The sequence below is a fragment of the Halichoerus grypus genome, chromosome 6, assembly GCF_964656455.1.
Source record: "Halichoerus grypus chromosome 6, mHalGry1.hap1.1, whole genome shotgun sequence".
Taxonomy (NCBI): domain Eukaryota; kingdom Metazoa; phylum Chordata; class Mammalia; order Carnivora; family Phocidae; genus Halichoerus; species Halichoerus grypus.
The window spans coordinates 109,312,233-109,325,485 of NC_135717.1; the positions used below are offsets into that span (position 1 = coordinate 109,312,233).

Consider the following 13,253-nt stretch of genomic DNA (forward strand, 5'->3'; position numbering starts at 1 on the left):
AGTGTTCAGTTCAAATCCGTCTTAGCTCTACCTCCAATGCACCGAAGAGGCTACACGTTATGGAAATAAACTTCTCTCATCAAGATTTTTTTCCTTCCTGGCACAGGCCAGCCAGATCCTGCTGCTTTCCCATTATCCCAAGTGCCTTTGAGATGTTTAAGACCTTGTTCTTGTCCTCATGAATACAAGTACTTGTGTAGAAATTTTCTTTTGCCTACTTTTTGCATTTATTCCTTCGACATTAATTGAGCACCTACCATGTGCCATGCACTGTGGTGAAGGAGTCAGATAGGACACAAAGTCCCTACTCACCAGAAGCTTATAACTACTCTAAGGGCTAATTTGATCTTCTTCAACTGGTACCTTTAGAAACACACTATTGGAGAATCAGTTTTAATAATGAAAACACATGTAAATATTTATCATCCATCACTTCTTCAGAAAAATTCAAAATTGATTCAAGAGACATCCTAAATATGCTGGCTCAAGTTGGAAGACCCCAGGGAAGCTTTGTAGGAAGGGTGAGTGGAAATACTATTTGAAGTGTGAGGCTCAGGACACTGCCTTTCTCCAAGTTGAGGTAAAACCACAGATATCTGAGGAAAGAGTTGGCAGAAAAAGTAAAAATATGATTGAATCATTATGATTTGTTATAATCATCAGGGGAACAGAAAAGGGAGAAAGGAGTAAGGGTCAGGGAGAGGAATGAAGTATCTACAAAGGATAGCTGCTCTTCTATAAACCCTACACTTAGCCAGGGAGAAAGCAGATAGACCCTGTCATGCCCCAGAGGGTAGAACTAGGACAAAAAGGACCAACTGTGGTGTTTCATTTGAACAATTACCAAAGGACAGTGCTTTCAGAGGAACTGCCTCCAAAAGTGATGAGCCCCCCATTACTGGGGTTGATAAACTGGGGCTAGATGAAGCCCAGGAGCCATATTGCTCAAGAGACTCCCAATCTGGGTAAGAAGGTAAATAGCACAATCTACTCTTGCAATGGTAGAAATACTAGCAGAAGTACCTAAAGAGTTACACCAACTAATTTTACATATAAAATAATCTCTCCCAATATGGAGTTTTTATAGTTATGAATAAAGAGCTAGCTTTTTATATATCATCACAAACCAGTGACTCTCTCCAAGGGCTCTGCCATTAGAACATTTCTACCCAAAGGGAGCACAGACCCGGGAAGTCATTTATTACTATGTCATCTCTTTTATGAAACAAATATTCTTTAGTATTCCTTTCATCACGAGAGACCTCCTTAGAACTAACACTTTAGTTATGAGCATGGTAACTAGAGCCAGCCAGGGACCTGACTAAAAAATTTCATTTTGTCACCATTTGCTCTATTCATTATTCCTCTCTTCATATTTAAACTCTTCACCAAATTAGAAGACATTCTGTAACAGAGTTAGTTGTTACATGATTGCATCCGACAGTTACAATGAATAAAAACAGAAGCTTTTCAAAGGCCTACTGTGTCCCAAAGAGCTCAGCATGGCTTAAGTGATAATTAAATGAAAAGTAAAGCCAAAATACATTCTCTACATTGAAGAATGAGGCATGATATGCCAATATATAAGATACATAAAATGGATCAAACAAAACATTCAATGCATCAACCTCCTCATTATTTTGTGTGGCTTCTCATTTTACAAATACTCTGACTCTATTGTCTCATAACATTCTCAGAACAAAGCTACGAGTTGTCAAAGAAAGTACTGTTATCCCCATTTTCAGTGAGACTTTGAGAGGCTGGTGAGCCCAAGATGGCAGAACTACTAACAACTTCGAACCCAAAGTCTGCAATCCTTCCTGATGACCTTCAGTAAGGAGCCAGATCTGCATTTTTTAAAACATACAAGGATGTGTACATCTGAATGGTTATTAAATCTCCTTCCCAGTGGTCACAGGTAGATACTCAGACAGAGACAACTATTTGTGCTGTATGAACAAAATTACATATATATTAGCCAGTGGCTCTTCCAAATCTATAGGATGGTCTTTGCATTTTTTTAGAGGTTGCAAATTTTTGTCCACAAGAGGGAATAACTATATTTGTAGCTGGGCAACCTGGGGCTAAATACACCACTGTTCAATGTAGTTTTATAGTTGGTAAGAAACTAAATGTAGGAGTTACCATGTTCTTATTTTCCTGTTCCATTTCTTTTCAATCACAGACTAAAAAACAAAAAATCAAATAAATACTGCAGCTGTTTTATTACCTTCCTCTCCACCTTGATTTTTCTATTAACTTCTGAGTTCAACACGTACAAAATGCAAATCATCTTCCCTCTGAATCTATGAGTCTTCCCTTTTTTTTGTGAATAGACCCTTCCAAATACTTGACACTTTCTTCCCTCCAATTCCCTCTCCCCATTCCCATGCTCTCTTGCCCCACAAAGTCACCCATTCTAATGTGTTAAATATATTTTTAGATATGTGGATATCCTTGAAAGATGTTTTCATTCATTTATTCAACAAAATATTATTAAGCACCCCTTTTATCTACCAGGTACCATTCTATAAGCTTGTATAGCTGTTAGCTTTTGCTGCATAACAAACCACTCCAAAACTTTGTGGCTTAAAAAATGGCCATTTGTCTAGCTCATAATTATGTAAATCAGCATTTTAAGCTGGGCTCAGCTAAGCAGTTCCCTGCTAATCTTAGATGATTTCTGCTGGGCTCTCCCATGCTCTTCCATGTCACCTGGGGGCTGGCTCTATCATATCATTGGAGCCTCAGCAGCTCCCCAGAGGTCTCTCATCATCCAGGAGGCTAGCTTGGGCTTCTTCACATAGCCATCTCAGGGTCCAAAGAGCAGCAAGACAGAATAAGCCCCCAAGCACAAATATTTGCAAATCTGTCATCGAATCACATTTATTATTTTCCCAGCAGCCAGAGCAAGTCACATGGTCAAGTCCAGAATCAGTGTGAAAGGGGACCACCCAAGCACACGGGTACAGGGAGGTATGATTCATTTAGCATCTATGACTGCAAAATATCTATTATACCAGAGATTCAAAAATGAACAAACAGACGATGTCCCTGCCCTCCTGAACCTTCTTTTCTCACATCCTCCATCGTCTCTTTGTATTTATCCACTTCCTAAGGGTGGCCAAGCAGAGAGGTATAAGCCAATATTCCTTTGTGGTTTTAATGTATCTGATAAGTGATAAGGACAAATATTTCTTTATACACTTAATAGCCATTCATATTTTCCCTCCTGTGAATTGCCTATTTGTGTGTCTTGCCTATTTTCTATTGGATTTTCTGTGTTTTTCTTACTAATTCTAGGAACCCACTGTATATTAGGTAACAAACTCATATATTCATAGGTGAAGGAAGTTGTGTAATGGCCAAAAGTCTCCATAGCTTGCTTAAACAGGATTCTCACCATTGTATATTATTTTACTGTGAATATATCATATATAGAGACATATGCATAAAGCATATATGTAGAATTTAAAGAATAGTTATAAAGACCCTTGTACCACTGCCCCAGGGAACTCACCATTTATCATTCCTCTCTGATTTGAGATGTTGCCTTTAGCACATATGATTGTCATTGTATACTTGGATCTATTTCTGGACTTTTTATTTTGTTTACTTTCCACTTTTGAGTGCTTTTATCAAGAATGACTGTTGAATTTTGTCAAATGCCCTTCAGCATAGCTGACAACGGTCATATGATTTTCTTCTCATATTGAGCCACATTTTGCATTCTTGGAATAAATTCCATTTAATCTTGTCTCATTATTTGAACGTGCTGGGGAACTCTCCTTGCTGACATTTAACTTAGGGTTTTGCCTCAATATTGGTAAATGAAGTTGATTCAAAGTTTTTGTTTTCTACATTATTTGCCAGAATTAGTTATACTTGTTATAGAGTGGTATGCCTATTTGTCTATGAGCTGGAACAGTTTAAATAGCTTTGGAATTATCTGCATTTTAAAGATGAGGTAGACTTTGGTTGTTTTTCCAAAGAAGAGCTCCTCAACAATTCTATATCCTTCATGAAAATCAATCTGTTTGAAGTATCAGTTTTTTTCTGGACTTATGATAAATAAATTACATTTTCCTAGAAATCTGTCATTTTTATCAAACCTTCCAACTTGTTTGCAAAGACTTGAGCAAAGTAGTCCCTTGCCTTGTAATTTCCTTTTTTTTCCTGGTTATTTGCCCTTTAACCATTCCTTATTGTTCATTTTTGCTCATTGTTCATAGTTGCACCTTTTTTTTTTTTAAAGATTTTATTTATTTATTTGACAGAGAGAGAGACAGCGAAGGAGGGAACACAAGCAGGGGGAGTGGGAGAGGGAGAAGCAGGCCTCCCGCGGAGCAGGGAGCCCGATGCGGGGTTCGATCCCAGGACCCTGGGACCATGACCTGAGCCGAAGGCAGACGCTTAACGGCTGAGCCGCCCAGGTGCCCCCATAGTTGCACCTTTTTTCTTGGCTCGGTTAGCCTTCCGTTTACCTAATTTATTGTTGATTTCAAAGAATAATCTTTTGCCTTTATGAGTTCTGCCATTTTCCTATTTTCTAACTTATTGATTTATTCTTATAGCTCTATTAATTTTTCTGTGCACTATCTTTTCATTTATTTTGTTGTCCTTTTCAAACTTCTTGAGTTGAATGTTTAATTCTATTTTGTTTCATTCTTTTACACAGGCCTTTAGGATGTATCTCCTGCAAAGATTGCTCAGCGGTGCCCCACAGCGCCGTTACACAAAGGCTTCCTTCTCATTAGTTTCCGGAGGGTCCGCAATTTTGATTCATAGCTTGTCTTTGAACCAAGAGTTGTTTAGAAAAGGGTATCTTACTTCCTAAGAGATAAAGGCTTTCATTTTGGGAGATTTTTTTTATTAATTTCTAGTTGTTCTGCTTTAGTAAAGAATGTTTTCCTATAATTTTTAATTTTTTAGTTTATTGTGGTTATCTTTGTCAATTTTTTGACACTGGTTCATGAGTATTTGAAAAGAAAAAATGTTCTATGTTTGCACGGTATAGAACTTTACACAAATATACATGCAGATATAAAACATAAGAATATTAATGTTGATATTATTATGCATATATTAATTAGGTCCACTTAATATCTTATTAAAGTCTCCTATGGTCTTACTTGCTGATTTTTTTTTTTTAAAGATTTTATTTATTTATTTGAGACAGAGAGAATGAGAGAGAGAGAGCACATGAGAGGGGGGAGGGTCAGAGGGAGAAGCAGGCTCCTTGCTGAGCAGGGAGCCCAATGCGGGACTCGATCCAGGGACTCCAGGATCATGACCTGAGCCGAAGGCAGTCGCTTAACCAACTGAGCCACCCAGGCGCCCCTTACTTGCTGATTTTTATTTTCAAATGTTTTTAGAATCCTTTATAGTAGTAGTTATAGTAATTGTGCTAATGGTGGAGGCTAACTTTTTTTTTAGGATTTGAAAACAACATTTACTGGTTATAACATTTACATCTTAAATGTAGGTTTCTTTTTTTCTTTTTTCTCAGTTATTGAGCTATAACTGACATGTAACATTGTGTTAGGTTTAAGGTATACAATGTGTTGATTTGATACACTTATATACTGCAAAATGATTACCACCATATCATTAGCTAACACCTCCAACCTGTCACATAATTACCATTTCTTTTTTGTGGCGAGAACATTTAAGATTTACTCTCCTGGCAACCTTCAAGTATATAATCAGTATTATTAACTATAATCACCATGCTATACATTACATCCCTAGGACTTGTTAATCTTATATAACTGGAGGTTTATACTGTTTGGCAAATATCCCCCCATTTCCCTCACCATTGCCCGCCCCTCCAGCCCCAGGTGACCACCATTCTACTCTCTGTTTCTCTGAGTTCAGCTTTTTTAGATTCCATATATAAGTGGTATCACACAGTATTTGTCTTTTTCTGTCTGAATTATTTCACATAATGCTCTCAAGGTGCACCCAAGTCATCACAAATGGCAGGATTTCTTTCTTTCTAATGGCCAAGTAATATTCCATTATAGATATATGATTAAATATAATATACATAATACATAAATATAATATACATGATTAAATATAAGATTATGTATGTATGTGTGTATATGTGTATAGATGTATGTGCATAGCTATTAAATAATATTATTTAACTAATATGATCAATATTAATGCATTAATAATACATCAAATAATATTAATATAATACATTAATATTAAATAATAATAAATTTATTGCAGATATCTCTGCAATATCCCATTTTCATTTCCTTTGGGCATATACTCAAAAGTGGGGCTGATAGATCATATAGTATTTCTATTTTTAATTTTTTGAGGAACCTTCATACTGTTTTCATAGTGACCGCACTTATTTACATTCCTAAAAACAGTGTAATGGGTTCCCTTTTTTCTACATTCTTGCCAACACTTAGCTCTTGCTTTCCAATGATAGCCATTCTAATGAGTATGAGGTGATATCTCATTGTAGTTTTGATTTGCATTTCCCTGATGATAAGTGATGTTGAGCACTTTTTCGTGTACCTGTTGGTCATTTGCATGCCTTCTTTGGCAAGAATGTCTATTCAGTTCCTCTTCCTATTTTTTAATTGCATTGTTTGTTCTTTTGCTATTGAGTTGTATGAGTTCCTTTTGTATTTTGGATATTAACCCCTTATCAGACATATAGTTGCAAATATTTTCTTCCATTCTGTAGGTTACCTTTTCATTGTGGTGATTGTTTCCTTTTCTGTGGAGGAGCTTTTTAGTTTGACATAGTCCCACTTATTTATATTTGCTTTTGTTGCTTGAGCTTTTGGTGTCATATCCAAGAAATTGCTGGCAAGACCAACGTCAAGGAGCTTTTCCTCTGCGTTTTCTTTTAGGAGCTTTATAGTTTCATTTATTACGTTTAAGTCTTTAATCAATTTCAAATCAATTTTGTGCGTGGTGTAAGATAAGGGTCCAGTTTCACTCTACTGCTTGTGGTCAGGTGAGGCTAACATTATTGAATGTCTGCTACATGTCACATAATGTTCCAAGTTCTTTAGCCAGATTATCTCATTACCCTGCTAGTTCTATTCTTGTCCAAGCCCTCATCTTCCACCTAAACTACCACGGGGCCCTAAATTTGTCTCCCAATCTATGTCTCTCTCAAACTCCTACTCCACAAAGCATAGTATCTAAATGATCATCTAGTTGTGCTCTGAAAACTTTAAGCTGTGGTACTCAGGTTATGCTCCATCAATTCAACTCACTGAGGGTAGGGTCCAGGAAACTTTACTTTTAAGAAACCACCTTAGGGAGCCTGGGTGGCTCAGATGGTTAAGCGTCTGCCTTCAGCTCAGGTCATGATCCCAAGGTCCTGGGATCGAGTTCCACATCGGGCTCCCTGCTCAGCGGGGAGCCTGCTTCTCCCTTTCTCCCTGCCTCTCCCCCTGCTTGTGCTCCCTCTCTCTCTCAAATGAATAAATAAAATCTTAAAAAAAAAAAAAAAAAAAAACCTTGGATGGTCATTATGCAGACCAAAGTTTAGAACCACTTGTCTACAGGGAAAAGCATAACATCTTTTAGGTACAGCATAGTATTCAATTTTTTAAGGAAAAATATATACTTATAATTACTCATGTAATTACTGGGTAATAAGTTAATATTACTTGGGAAATATATAATACAAAATATATGGCGTGGACAATGAAAGTCCCCCTTTACCATCCCCCAAACTCATTCCTCTCCCCAGAGATAACTAATGTTTGGTGGGCACCCATTCCATCCTCTTTTTATTTATTTAGATCTATACAGATCTACTTATATACATATACTACATATATATGTGTGTGTATATATATATACACACACACACACACACGCTACATATAGTGTATATGTATAGTATTGTATATATATACATATAGTATATGTATAGTGTGTATATATATATATATATATATATACACACACACACACATACAGTGTATATGTATAATAATAGAGGTCTACTTTGTTTTATTTAATAACTGTATGATGTTGCATGTGTGGATCTACCATAATTTATTTACTGACTCTTTAGCTGGTAGATATTTAGATTGTTTCCAATATTTCACCCATTATAAACAGTGTTGCAGTAAACATTCTTGTGCATGTGCCCAAGTATATTTATTTACAGTAGATTCATAGAAGTTAAACTACTCAGCTAAAGCATATGTGCATGTATCAATTAGGAATCTTTGAGCTGCAAGTGATAGAAAACTCAATCTAGACCAATATATGTAGAGGGAAATTATAGGCTGGTTTCATTCAAACTCCAGGGGAGGAACTTGCTTTAGGAAAGACTTGATCCAATGGATCCCATTTCTTCCCATCTATCTTCTGCCTTCCCTAATATTTACTTCCTCCTAAGGATAATTCATCTCATTAATCCCAGTTAGCTGCCAATACAGGGCATCATGTTTCTTCCATCTACTTCCAGAAAGAATGGAGAAAGGGCTTTGGCCCTAAATTCTAAGCAAAAGTCTTGAGATTCTCCCTGATTTGGTTAGCTTAGGCCATATGTCCACTTCTGCACCATCAATCATCGTGGCAAGACGGATAGAATGTCCTATGGACATTTAGAACAGCTAGTCATACATCACTCCTCTGAAGCTGTGGGTAGAGCCAGCTTCCCTGGAAGTGCTTTGACTCCCAAACAGAAATCACCAGAATGAATTATATATTTGGAAAGATCAATGCCAAATTGCCTTCCAAAAATTTACACTACCACCAACCATGTATGTAAGTCACTGTTTCTCAATACCCCCACCAAAATTTTCTGGTTTTATATTTTATTCATTTTTGTCTAATTTAGTATTGATAAGCATTTTTTCATGTGTTTATTGGCCTCTTCTATTTCTCCTATAAATTGCCTATTTATAACCTCCGCCCGTATTTCTATTTTTGAATGATTTATAGAAGTTCTGTACACAATCTACACAATAATCAGTCATCCATTAAATACGCTGCAAATAGTTTTCTCTGTATGTTACTCATCTTTTAACCTTATCATGCCTTTCATTGTGCAGGGATAATTTTTAATTTTTATGAGGTTATATCTGTCAATCTTTTTCTTTTATGGCTTCTGGTATTTATGTCTTGTTTAAAGAGGCCTTTTCCACCTCCAATTTTATTTTTAAAAAAATGTTTCAGTATGGTCTCTCTCCATATACACTTATAATTTCTTTTGTATTCATCTGCTTAACTCATGTGAAGTTTATTTTTATGGTTGGTTAAGATAATAGTCTACTTTTCCTTTTTTCTGAATCAATAATTTTTTACACACTGTTTATTGCATAGGTTATACATTCCCCTACGGATTTAAAATACCACTTTTATTCTAACCTAAATTTCTACAGATGATGCATAGATCTGTTCTGGTCTCCCTATTGCACCGATTTGCACTCCAGTCTATGACACCATTTTAATCATGCCTTTAACATATGTTTTTATCATTGTTTGGCAATGTCTATAGGACATGCCAGGACCTAATTCTTTAGCATGACATATAAGAATCTCTAAAATGTGAACCTCATTTATGTCTCCAGCCTCCTGACCCATCATATAGCCTCTCATCTTTTAGAGGTTAATAAAACCAAATATTTAGCTCATTCTAAATAGACGTGATTCTGGCGCATAGCTTTTTTCCTATTGTTTCCTCTTGAAGGACCAGCCTCCCCTCCTTCCTTACTGGGTGACTCTTACTCATCCTTTAGAACTCAGCTCAGTCAAAATTACTAACCTTTCCTGAACCCCCACTTACCCTGTTCTCCAGTTGTGTCATCTACTTCTATTACACAGAAATAACCTCTTCATACATGTGTCCTTCCTACGAGCTTTCCTACGAAAGAGCTAACCTTTATTCTTCTTTATACTTCCAGCACCTAGTACAGTCCTTGTACATAGGAATTGCTCAAAAAATAATTGTTGAATTGAGCTATGCTCTTTCCCTCATTTTATTATGACTTATATTCTCTAAAGTTTATACCTCCACCAGTAGAATAAATTAGTCTTTTTGGAGACTAAATATGCAAGGCAAACTGTAAGAGAAATTTATTTTTAGAAATTCATGTCAGCTTCACCCACCAAAAAGTATCTTATGGTTGAGGGAATTTCCTTTTCTCTAGCACACGCTACAGAAATAGGTTATAAACACAGCCCTAGCTCAAGTATCTGATAACTGAAAGCAGATATTTCATTAAATCCAAATCACAGTTGTTGTAATTCATCCTGCTTTTTGTTAAATTGCATTTTATTCTTCTTCATACATAATTCCCATAAAGTTGACTATGTAAACTCCACTGCCTAGAAATTTTGAAAAATTTTAAAATTCAAATCAATCATTGATTATTTGCTGAGTTTCATATTTGCTGGAACCATATCAGGGGCTTGTCTATTAGAAAGAACCCCATGAAAATAATAAAAGCAATAATGACTTATGAATACTAGACTAAAAGCATATATAGGGTTTGGAGGGACATAAAGAATTCTTACATTTCTTATATTACTAGATCAGGAAAGTAGACTATAAACACAGTACTCTAAAAACAGTTACTGATCTTCTTGAACAAAAAGCCCTATGACATCCAGTATTCTCTTCTTGTTGAAAATGCATATTTTAAAAGTTTTGTCAATGAAGCTTGATCTACATTGGTTCTGGGATTCAGGCATGTCTGAGGACAGGTGGGACAAACCCAGCAAAATTACCTTTGTAGAAGAGAACCAGGAACTTCCTGAGAAGGAAATTCTAAGCAAGGAGGACAGAGGAACAGAAGTCTCATTCATCCAAGGACCAGGGGTGAAAGTGAGAGGGAAAGAGGGACTTTGAGCACAGCAGAGATTCTGTAAATTACGTCGCTCTGCAGTCTTGCTTCCACCTGTGCAGATCCATTATCACCTGTGTGAATCATTCTCCTTCCTGATTCATCTCTAATGGACAGTCACCTCAGAACAAGTGTTACGTTCCTCGTTACCCCTTTTTCATCTCCCACTCCAAGAAGAGGGAGCCTTTTCCAATAGGTCATGTTCTTTGACATTGATCTGTTGTGTGGCCTTGAATGAGCTGCTTAAACCATTCTGTACTTCAGTTTCCTCATATGCAATAAAAGGTTTAAGATAGTACTTACCTCCCAAGATTAGAAGATTAGTCCAGGGTGCCTGGATGGCTCAATTGGTTAAGCAGCTGACTCTTGATCTCAGGGTCGTGAGTTCAAGCCCCATGTTGGGCTCCACACTGAGTGTGGAGCCTACTTAATAAAAAATAAATAAAAAGGTTAGTCCAAAATAAATTTTAAGAGAAAAAGCAATCAGAAAGATTAAAAGATTAATCAAGGATTAAAAGAATTAATACATAAAGCGTAATTAAAACAGTTTAATACATAAAGCACTGAAAACAGAGCTTAACACATAGTGAGCTCTCAGCAAATACCAACTATTATTATTCCCTCTCTTCTTCCCCTCCTTCCCCCTCCTCCTCCCCCACCTTACCCCTCTTCCTCCTCTCAGTAAACGTCTCCCTCACTCTGTACTCTCTCTTTTCCTATTCTTCACTCCACAAAGTAAAATGGAGGGGAGGGGAGAGGAGAAAAGCCGCCAAGTACTATTTGAGCATTTTTCATATATTATATGAATTCATATTCATATATTTCTTATATAAATTTCATAAAAGTCTTATCAACTAAGTTCTTAGCACTATTTTTTTTTCATTTTACAGATGAAAAAATGAGGCACAAAAAGGTAATTAAGTTGTTCAAAGAAAAGAAAATTAGTAAATGCATGTTTGGCCTCTGAAGTTTCCATGTTTAGCAAATGTAAATTTTTTTGGCTATTTTTTCTCTCTGTTTTTTAATTGAGATATAATTGACATGTACCATTATATTAGTTTCAGGTGATTTTTTTGCTATTTTATTTTTTATTGAGGTATAATTATATTAGCTTTAGGTGTATAACATCGTGTGAATAGACCAAGCTGTGCTCGTGACAGGCGTGCACGCAGGGAGTGCGTTCTAAGTCAAGCATTTACTCCCTGGATATTGAGCTGCAAGGAGGATCTAGCTGTTTTCAGCTCAGAAACTCCATCTCAAGCTCTTCTTCTAAGAATCTCAACCTAACATTTTCTCTAACTACTACACTATTTCTCCACCTTATTGTGAATGTTATCAATACAATGGAAGAAGAAAAACATACAATATTTGTATGTTTTGTGCAATGATCACCACAATAAGTCTGGTTAACACGCATCACTATACATAGTTACAAAGTTTTGTCTTGTAATGAGAACTTTAAGATCTATTCTCTTAGCAACTTTCAAATATGCACTACAATATTATTGGCCATAGTCACCACACTGTACATTACATCCCCATGACATTTATTTTATAACTGGAAGTTTACACATTTTCGACCCCCTTAGCAATGTATTTTTAAAGTTTTTTTATTTGTCTAGCATTTTTAGGTGTTTTATGATAAGGATGATTTTTCAGAATATCTTGTCATATTGCTACAAAGGAATTTATGGTCAGAGTTTAAAGGCTAATTTGCAGAGGTGGGATTGATTGCTCTCTTATTAATTATTAATGTTTCCCTCTCAAAGAGATCTTTCCCAGTCATGAGAAACACACTAATATCTCCTCTCTTAAAATAAGTTCTATTGACCCCTATAGTTAATGCTGTTGGCTTCTCTCCTCGGTCCTTTTTTTTTTTTTTTTTTTTGCCAAGTTGATGGACCCATCTCCAGCTGCAATGTTGGCTGCTAATAGTTCACAGATGCCCCTATCTTTGTTGCCTTGTCCTTGGTCAAATGGGAGCTGCCTGGCCCAAAAGGTTACACACCTCCAACTGGGAACAGCTCACCACTCATGACTGAAGGACATGGGAGTACAGAAGTCCAGCCCTTCACAACAAGGTAGGACCAACTTTGTGGTGCAATTCATACTCCAGGGTACCCCACGGGATCAAGGGGAAGCAGACTCCAGCTGAAATCTCATCCTTGATTCGCTCCTTCCCCTTGCCTCTCCTGCTTCCTTCACTCCTCCTGTCAGGTTTGGCCAGCAAACCCTGAGACCACAAATGAAAAGATTACTCCAGACACCTTCGTAGGAGAAAGGAGAGGGCCTGGGGGCCAGACGCTCTAGTGATGAAAGGTCCTGAGCCAGCCTCTGCCTCCACCTTATTGTGAATGTTATCAATACAATGGAAGAAGAAAAACAAGAAGGAATGTGAAGCTGTAA

The 13,253-nt window shown here is 36.7% G+C and overlaps 1 long non-coding RNA gene across 1 annotated transcript in view; it reads right to left on the reverse strand.

Annotated features, from left to right (window-relative positions):
- The window catches only part of LOC144382129 (uncharacterized), a 182,201-nt gene that overhangs the window by 152,945 nt on the left and 16,003 nt on the right, over window positions 1–13,253 (reverse strand). The window contains exon 2 of the long non-coding RNA XR_013448542.1: window positions 11,151–11,273. This is a non-coding gene — a long non-coding RNA (uncharacterized LOC144382129). The remainder of the gene's footprint in view (window positions 1–11,150; window positions 11,274–13,253) is intronic.